This window comes from Hippopotamus amphibius, chromosome 4, assembly GCF_030028045.1.
Source record: "Hippopotamus amphibius kiboko isolate mHipAmp2 chromosome 4, mHipAmp2.hap2, whole genome shotgun sequence".
In the NCBI taxonomy this organism is placed as follows: Eukaryota; Metazoa; Chordata; class Mammalia; order Artiodactyla; family Hippopotamidae; genus Hippopotamus; species Hippopotamus amphibius.
The window spans coordinates 156,566,935-156,575,757 of NC_080189.1; the positions used below are offsets into that span (position 1 = coordinate 156,566,935).

General features: G+C 35.8%; 1 pseudogene; it reads right to left on the reverse strand.

Moving 5' to 3' along the window:
• Positions 1-3,997: 3,997 nt before the first annotated feature.
• Positions 3,998-5,805, reverse strand: LOC130851975 (ubiquitin-conjugating enzyme E2 N-like; annotated as a pseudogene).
• Positions 5,806-8,823: the final 3,018 nt, after the last annotated feature.

The window sequence follows — 8,823 nt, forward strand, 5'->3', positions numbered from 1 at the left end:
ATACACAAAAATAAACTCAAAATGGATTAAAGACCTAAAGGTAAGACTGGACACTATAAAATTCTTAGAGGAAAACACAGGAAAAACACTCTGTGACATAAACCACAGCAAAATCTTTTCTGACCCACCTCCTAGAATAATGAAAATATAAACAAAAATAAACAAATGGGACATAATGAAACTTCAAAGCTTCTGCACAGCAAAGCAAATCATAAACAAGACAAAAAGACAACCCTTAGAATGGGAGAAAATATATGCAAACAAAGCAACAGACAAAGGATTAATCTCCAAAATATACAAATAGCTCACGGAGCTCAATATCAAAAAAAAAAACCTGATCAAAAAATGGGTGGAAGACCTAAACAGACACCTCTCCAAGGAGGACATACAGATGGCCAAGGGGCACATGTAAGGATGCTCAACATCACTAATTATTAGAGAAATGCAAATCAAAACCCCAATGAGGTATCACCTCACACCAGTCAGAATAGCCATCATCAAAAAATCTACAAAAAAATAAATGCTGAAAAGGGTCTGGGGAAAAGGAAACCCTCTTGCGCTGTTGGTGGGAAGGTAGATTGATACAGACACTGTAGAGAACAATATGGAGGTGTCATAAAAAACTAAAAATAGAACTATCATATGACCTAGCAATCCCACTACTGGGCATATACCCTGAGAAAACCATAATTAGAAAGGACACTTGCACCCTAATGTTCATTGCAGCACTATTTATAATAGCCAGGACATGGAAACAACCTAAATGTCCATTGACAGATGAATGGATAAAGAAGATGTAGTATATACACTGGAATATTACTCAGCCATAAAAAGGAATGAGTCTGTCATACAGAGTGAAGTAAGCCAGAGAGAGAAAAACAAACATATATTAATGCATATATGTGGAATTTAGAAAAAAGGTACAGGTGAACCTATTTCCAGGGCAGGAATAGAGACACAGACATAGAGAATGGACATGTGGATGGGGTGGGGGACAGAACAGGAGGGTGGGAAGAATTGGGATCTTAGGATTGACATATATACACTACCATGCGTAAAACAGATAGCTAGTGGGAATATGCTATAAAGCACAGGAAGCTCAGCTCTGTGCTCTGTAATGACCTTAGATGGATGGGATGGGGGGTGGGGGTAGAGGGAGGTCCGAGAGGGAGGGGATATGTGCATACATATAGCTGATTCACTTTACTGTACAGCAGAAACTAACACAACATTGTAAAGCAATTATACGCCAATAAAAAATAATAAAATAAAATAATTTATCACCAAAAAAATGAATAAGGAAGCAGAAGATTTAAGCAAAGTTAATCAAGTTAACCTAACTGACACATTTAAAACACTATAGGCAACAAGGCAGAATACTCAGGATCAAATGCACATGATATGTTCCAAAATAGATGATAGCTGTAGTTACAAAGGAAGTTTTAACAAATGGTAAAAATTAAAACTACATAATGTTCCTTACCTGCAGTATTAAAAAAAGAAATTGTATAAAAGAAAACTAGAAAATAGTCATTTGCTTCAAAGTTAAAGAACAGCCTTCTAAATAAGCCGTAATCCAAATATGGTTAAAATGTAGAATTGAAAATACTTTGGTCTGAATGAAAATTTAACATGTTAAACTTGTAGAATGCAGTTAAAGCAATGCTTACATGGAAATTTCTGGCTTTGGGGGTATACATTAGAAAATGAGAAAGACTGAAAATATTTTATGTAAGATATAATGTCACAAAGAAAGATAACAGCTAATTAATCTTCAACAGTAGAATTAAGAAATAGAGTACAAAACAATGACATAAAAAACAAATATTAAAAAGAAAATCAAAGCCAAAAATTGATTGCTTGTAAAGAATTGACAAACACCTAGCAATACTGATCAAGAACTAAACTGAGAAAACATAGTATCTTTTCATATAGACATTAAAAAATAATAAACATGTAAACAGCTTTATGTCAATAAATTTGAAGATTTTAGCAATATGGGAAAATTCCTTGAAAAAACCAAACTAACAAAATTGACAAAAGCAATAGGAAAACTAAATGGTTCTATATTAATCAGAGGTTGGATCTGTAGGAAAATATAAATTAACATCTTTTCAGAAAACCTCTAGTACAGTGGATTCTTCAGTGTTTTTGAGGTAATACAAATGACTGAATAGTGTTAAATCAGAGATAATCCTTACCAAGCTTTACTAATAAAGCTTCAATTGCTTCAGCAATAGTAATCAGAGAGCAACTGATTGAATCTGGGGGAATTACAAACATTTGTTCCATGATCAAACCTTTGAATATACAAGGATAATGATACAAATTACACATACACATTTTTATCTTGAAAATGTAATTTTGATAGTTAATTCTTCATCTTACATAGGAGCACAGTAAAATACACCACATTCTGAAGAAACTCCAGGTGTTATGAGAATAAGAGTGGGGAAAATTCAGATGGGCTACAATAGCCATTACCTTAAACTGCAAGAGACAAAGGTTCCAACCCACAGGTTAACATTTACAAACTTATGACTGAATACACTTATGCCTAAAATAACAAGACTCAGGAGTTAGATATGGAAGGGTGGGAAAGAATAGTTTTGTGAGGGTAGGAACTCTATCAATACAGAAAAAATAGCTGATTATCAAATTAAAGAATAAAAGGAGCTCCCATAACAAATATTAGAGGGATGAGAATAAGAATCATTAACCGAGGATTTGATGCCCTCTAAAGGAGAAACCTTTCTGATGACACTTAGGCAAGCTGGCTGCTTGAGATTCGCTCAGCAGGTCTATAAGAAATACTCATAAATGTCTCAGCAAACCTCAAGTGATTATCAGATTGGTGTTTCCTAACAACATACACCAGTAGTCACACAAGAAGTTCTGAGACAAGAACTAAGAGAAAGGTCATAACCCAAATGCCAGACACAAATGCGGCACATGTGAAAGTCCTACACAAAGCCAGTCAGGAGGGTGGCTGTGCTGTGAATTTCCTGTACAGTATTTATCAAACATTGTGGCAAGACACCGATGATCACCTAACTAATCAGACAACACACATTTATTTCAAATTTCTAGGAGGTAAAAAAATGTCACATACTGATGCCTTAGGCATGTTCAGGGCCAGCTTATAAATACTCCTTTCAGTAATTCCTTAACACAAATTTGCATTAGTGAAAAGAAACTGGCAAAATCTACTGCTCACAATTCAATATGTCAGATGGGGAAGACCAAAATAGAATGTTCCAATCAGTTTTAATTTTTAAATACAATTGTCACATTGGGAAAATCAAATAAACGTAGTAAAATAAACTGTACAAAGGCAAAGTAGAATAACAAAAAGTATTTTACTAAAACAGAAGATTTACAGAAGTTTCCAGACAAGTCATACAAAATGGTCATAAGCCTTTTCTTGAAGGGAGGAGTCTACACTTGACAGCAAAGTCACAATGTTATTAGTGAGGGCTATGATGTTTATATAATGTTCCCATTTTGGTTCAAACAATCAAGCTTGTCCATCTACAGCGTCTGAATAAAGTTAGACTTGGCTAGAGAGCATATTCTAAAGAACTGGTTTGCTGCTTTTAATCAATGCAATTAGATCACCATAAAAAGGGGGAAAGGAGCCCATAAAATTAAAATAAAACTACCTTCCTCCTCAACCAAAAAAATAATAATAGTAAAGAAAAACACCCACACCTCTGCAGCTAACCCTGACAACTACCTTCACTCACATTCATGCTTTATACTTAAACCATGATGGGGGAAATGAATAAAAGCAGAGAAGGACCACTGCTTTTAAACGTTTTGCAATAATCCAGATGATATTTCTAGCCTCTGCTCATGCTTTACAACAGTGAGTCAGGACAAGACATAGTTTTGTTAATGTGCATTTAATCACCAAAGGACTGAAGCTGTCTGGGCTTTTACTCTGTAATGTGTCTAAGACTGTGTCCATTAAACTCAAACAAAAAAGGAAGAAGTCTTAGCAGAACAGGAGAAGTGATGCACACTTGATGATCAGATCGATTTTAATATCATTCATGGCATATAGCCTAGTCCATGCTCTAGCTATAGTCCAGGCTTGGGCTTCATTGGTCTTCCACTGCTCCACTACATCATTTGCTAATGGATCACCTGGATTGGGAGCACTTAACAAAGCCTGGATTGACAGCAGAACTGTGTGGATCTGCAGTGCTGGGGACCACTTATCTTTCAAAATATCTAAACATATTCTTCTCAACTTGTCTACATTAGGATGATAAATTTTGGTCATGAAATGTACTTTAGAGGCTGCAATTGGGTATTCTTCTGAGAGAAATAGTTCAAGTTTTAAAAGTCCCTCCCTCAAAGGGGGAATCCTGAGGGCCAGCAAGGACCACATGAAAATAACGGGCGTTGCTCTCATCTGGTTCTGCTTTAATACTGGGAACTGGTTCTGCCAGTAAACGCTGGGTTTCCCTGATAATCCTGCGGTGCAGCCAGCCATTGTCAGATCCTGAGTTCGGCCTCTGGTCTCATGTCCTACACCTGTATTTAACTCACCTGTTTCATATGTGCAAGTGGGTTGATCTTGAAGAGATATTATTGAGTTTCCTAAACTAGGCAGGGGTGATTGTAATTACACTTGCAATTTCAGTTGTGATTTCTTTACTAAACAACCCAACATTGCCAAATCTATTATGAAGTTAGTTATGAAAGGTTGAAAGCAAAAGATAAATCATGTAACACTAAGATGTAAAAACGTAAACAATGCAACCACCACAAAAATAAATTATATTAAAAGATGACAAGGTATTGATGGAAATAAAGAGGTATAAATCAAGGTAAAGAGAAACATATTTATTATGATAATAAAGGACCATTCCACAGTGTTTGGTATGCACCTAATAGCATAACTTCAAAACACATGAAGCAAGAACTGAGAGATCAAAAAGAAGAAATGAAAAATCCAGGACCATATTTGGAGATGTTTACCCAGAACAAGTAGGCAAAAAATAAGTAAAGACATAGAAGAATTAAACAATATTAACTGACCTTGATACATATAAAGCACTATGCTCAAAAATCACAGAATACACATTATTTTCAAATGCATGTGGGACATTTACCAAAATTGATGATATCCATAGCCACAAAGTGTCTAAACAAATCTTAAAGAATACAAATTGCACAATGGACACGCTTCCAGTTTCCACTCTGACATGTAGAGATCTTGCACTCCCACCCTCACAAAAAGAAAAAGGCTAAACTGAAAATCAATGACTTTTCTTAGGTACAACAGATAAATGAGGCCACAGAACAAACTGAAGAGACAGGCTAATACAGAGAATACAAATGAGCTTACCTGAAGCAGAAGTGGCTGGAGCCAGTAATACTTAAACAATGACTTCAACAAATCTGTGGAGCCTAAGTGTAGATTAGCATTAGTTTGGGGCCCCACTGTAAAGGAAGCCTCTACATTGCCATAAGTTGGACATCCTGGAAACCTACCAGGTTCTCTTAAAGACCAGGAAAAAAAAAAAAAAATTCACCATGTTTGACCAAGAAGAAAAAAGTGAACTTTCTGATAATGTGCTAAGAGTAATAGTGACAATTTTGAAATATACCCAGAGTGTCCTCAAAACTAAGGTCTAACCAACAAGGGGAAAGACTTCACCAGAGCCTTATTCAACTTGAGGGAAGAGAAATTACCCTACTTCAGCCTCTTCGAGACTTCTTATCTTACCTAAGGGAAGAAGGGTGCAGCTTAAATGCACTTATGAAATTCACAGCCCAGGGGCACAAGACCATTACCAGACTGAGACCTAACTTTAAGACTACAGAATGCTTCCCATCCTCCCACAGCTTATACCACATCAAAGGGGCTCCTGTATATCAAGTGGATTATAGCTGAAAGAACTACATGCAAGGCTCTACTTAAGGAGTTTCTCAGGAAATCCTAAGAAGACATGGGAGACAAAAACAAAGACACTAGAGGAAATTAAAATCTCTGACACCTACAACTAAAGGAAACAGTAAACACAGACTAACTCCTAATCAGTAAACACCAAAGGCCTATCTACCTCAGCTTCTATTACTCGAATATCATATCTGGTTTTCAACAGAAAATTACAAGCCATGCTTAAAAGGCAGGAAAAAAAAAATCTGAAAAGATAGCAAGCAGAAGAACCAGACTCAGATATGGCAGAGTTTTTGGAATTATGTGACTGGGAATTTGAAATAACCATGATTAATATGCTAAGGGGTAACAACATGCAAGAAGAGATGAGTAATGTAAACAGAAAGATGGAAACTCTAAGAAAGAATCAAAAGGAAATGACAGAAATCGAAAACACTGTAACAGACAAGAATGCTCATGAGTAGACTGGTCATGGCCAAGGAAAGAATCAGTGAGCTTGAAAGAAGTTATGTCAATAGAAAGTTTGTAAACTGAAATGCAAAGGGAAAAAAAGAGAGAAAGAGAGAGAAAAGAACAAACTATCAAAGAACTGCGGTACAATTATAAAAAGTATAACATATACATAATGCGAATACAAATAGAAGAGAGAAAAAAAGAAGAAAAAGAGTTGAAGTGATAATGACTAGGATTTTCCCAAAATTAATGACAGAAACCACACCACAACACCAGGAAGTTCAAAGAACATCAACCAGCATAAATACCAAGAAAAGTACACCTAAGGAGGCTTTGGGTTTCCAGTGCAACATGTATGGAGACGGGAAGTCATCACTCCATCTGAATAAGAAGTAAAAAGCTGAACAAACTAAAAACTAGTAGCTCTTTTTAGATCCATAAGAGAGCTGAGATCATGGGGAAATGTGCTATCCTTAAAACTGGAGAGACCAACAGTTAATATAGAAAACCACAACTTACCAGAGCAGAAACCCACAAGCAGAAATCTCTGTGGGAAACAGAAATGGGATAGGAAAACTTAAACTACGAGGATGAGTCAAAAATTATCTGCACTCTGGCTATGAAATTTTTAGAAGTTTTACTATAACTGGAGCGTGGATAATTTTTGACTCACCCTCATATAATTGGCAAACTGCTGGAGGCTAGGTGTAGACAAGTCAGAGAATTAAAAACTATAGGGAGGGCCAGTTTAGGGGGACCCTCACACTTTTGTGAGTTTTACCTCTAGGAGCCCTACCAGGTTCTTACACTGAAGTCAGAGAGAAATCCCCTCATAGTTTTGGCAGGGGAAGGTGAAAGCAGCCATCCTGAAATATATTCAGAGCATTCTGTTTTTCTTCATAAGGCTTCAAGAGCAACTATTTTCCCATAGCCTAAACTAATAAATGATTTTAGCAAGGTAGTAGAATACAAGGCTAATTTAAGGAGTTTAAAGGCACAAAAGGCAATCATTCCTATAAACCAGAAATGAACAAGTGGAGTCTGAAATGAAAAACAACAGCATTTACATTAGCACTCCCCAAAATGAAATTCTTAAGTATAACTCTAATAAAATATATATAAGATCTATATGAAGAAAAAGTACAAAATTGATAAAGGAAATCAAAGAACCAAATAAATGCAGATATATTCCGTGTTCATAGACAGGAAGGCTCAATCTTATCAAGCTGTGTGTTCTTCCCAAACGATCTCTAAACTCAATGCAATCCCAATCAAAATCCCATCAAATTTTGTGTGAATATCAACAAAGTGATTCTATAGTTTACATGTAGAGGCAAAAGACCCAGGATAGCCAACACAATATTAAAGGAGAAGAAGAAAGCTGGAGGACTGAGACTGTGCAACTTCAAGACTTACGTAAAGCTACAGTAATCAAGATAGTACTGGTAAAAGAATAGAGAAGTAGATCAAAGGAGCAGAATGGAATGTCCAGAAAGAGAGCCACATAAATATAGCCAATTGATCTTTGACAAGGAGCAAAGAATAATGAAGGTAGTCTTTTCAAGAAATGATGCAGAAAAAACGGGGCATCTGCATGCAAAAACAAAACAAAACAAAACAAAAAACACCTAGACACTTACCTTACACTATTCACAAAAATTAACTCAAAATGAATTATAGACCTAACGTAAATTGCAAAAGTATAAAATGCCTAAAATACAGGAGAAAATCTAGATGACCTTGGGTTTGGGGATCTTGGGACTTCTTAGGTATAACATCAAACATACAATCCATGAAAAAAAGAATAACAAATTGAACTTCATTAAAATTAAAAACTTGTGATCTGCAAAGACCTTGTCAAGAAATGAGAAGGCAAGCCACAAACTAGGTGAAAATATTTGCAAAACACATATCTGATAATGGATATTATGCAAAATATACAAAGAACAGCTAAAATTCAAAAATAAGAAAATAAACTACCCAATTTAACAACAGGCAAAAGACTTGAACAGACATCTCATCAAAGAAGATATACAGATGAAAAGTAAGCATGTAAAAAGCTGCTCCACATCATATGTCACCAAGAAATTGTGAATTAAAACAACAAGATACCACTATGAACTTATTAGAATGGCCAAGATCCAAAACACTGATAACACCATATGCTGGCAGAAGAGTAGAGCAAAAGGTACTCTGGTTCACTGCTAGTGGGAATGCAAAATGGTACAGCCACTTTGGAAGACAGTTTAGTAGTTATTTACAAAACTGAACATACTCTTACCATACAATCCAGCAATTGTGCTCCTTAAGTATTTGCCCAAATGAGGTGAAAACTTATGTCCATACCAAAACCTGCACAGAGATGTTTATAGCAACTTTATTCATAACTGCCAAAAGTTGGAGATGACTGAGGTGTCCTTCAGTAGGTGAGTGGAAAAATAAACTGTGATACATCA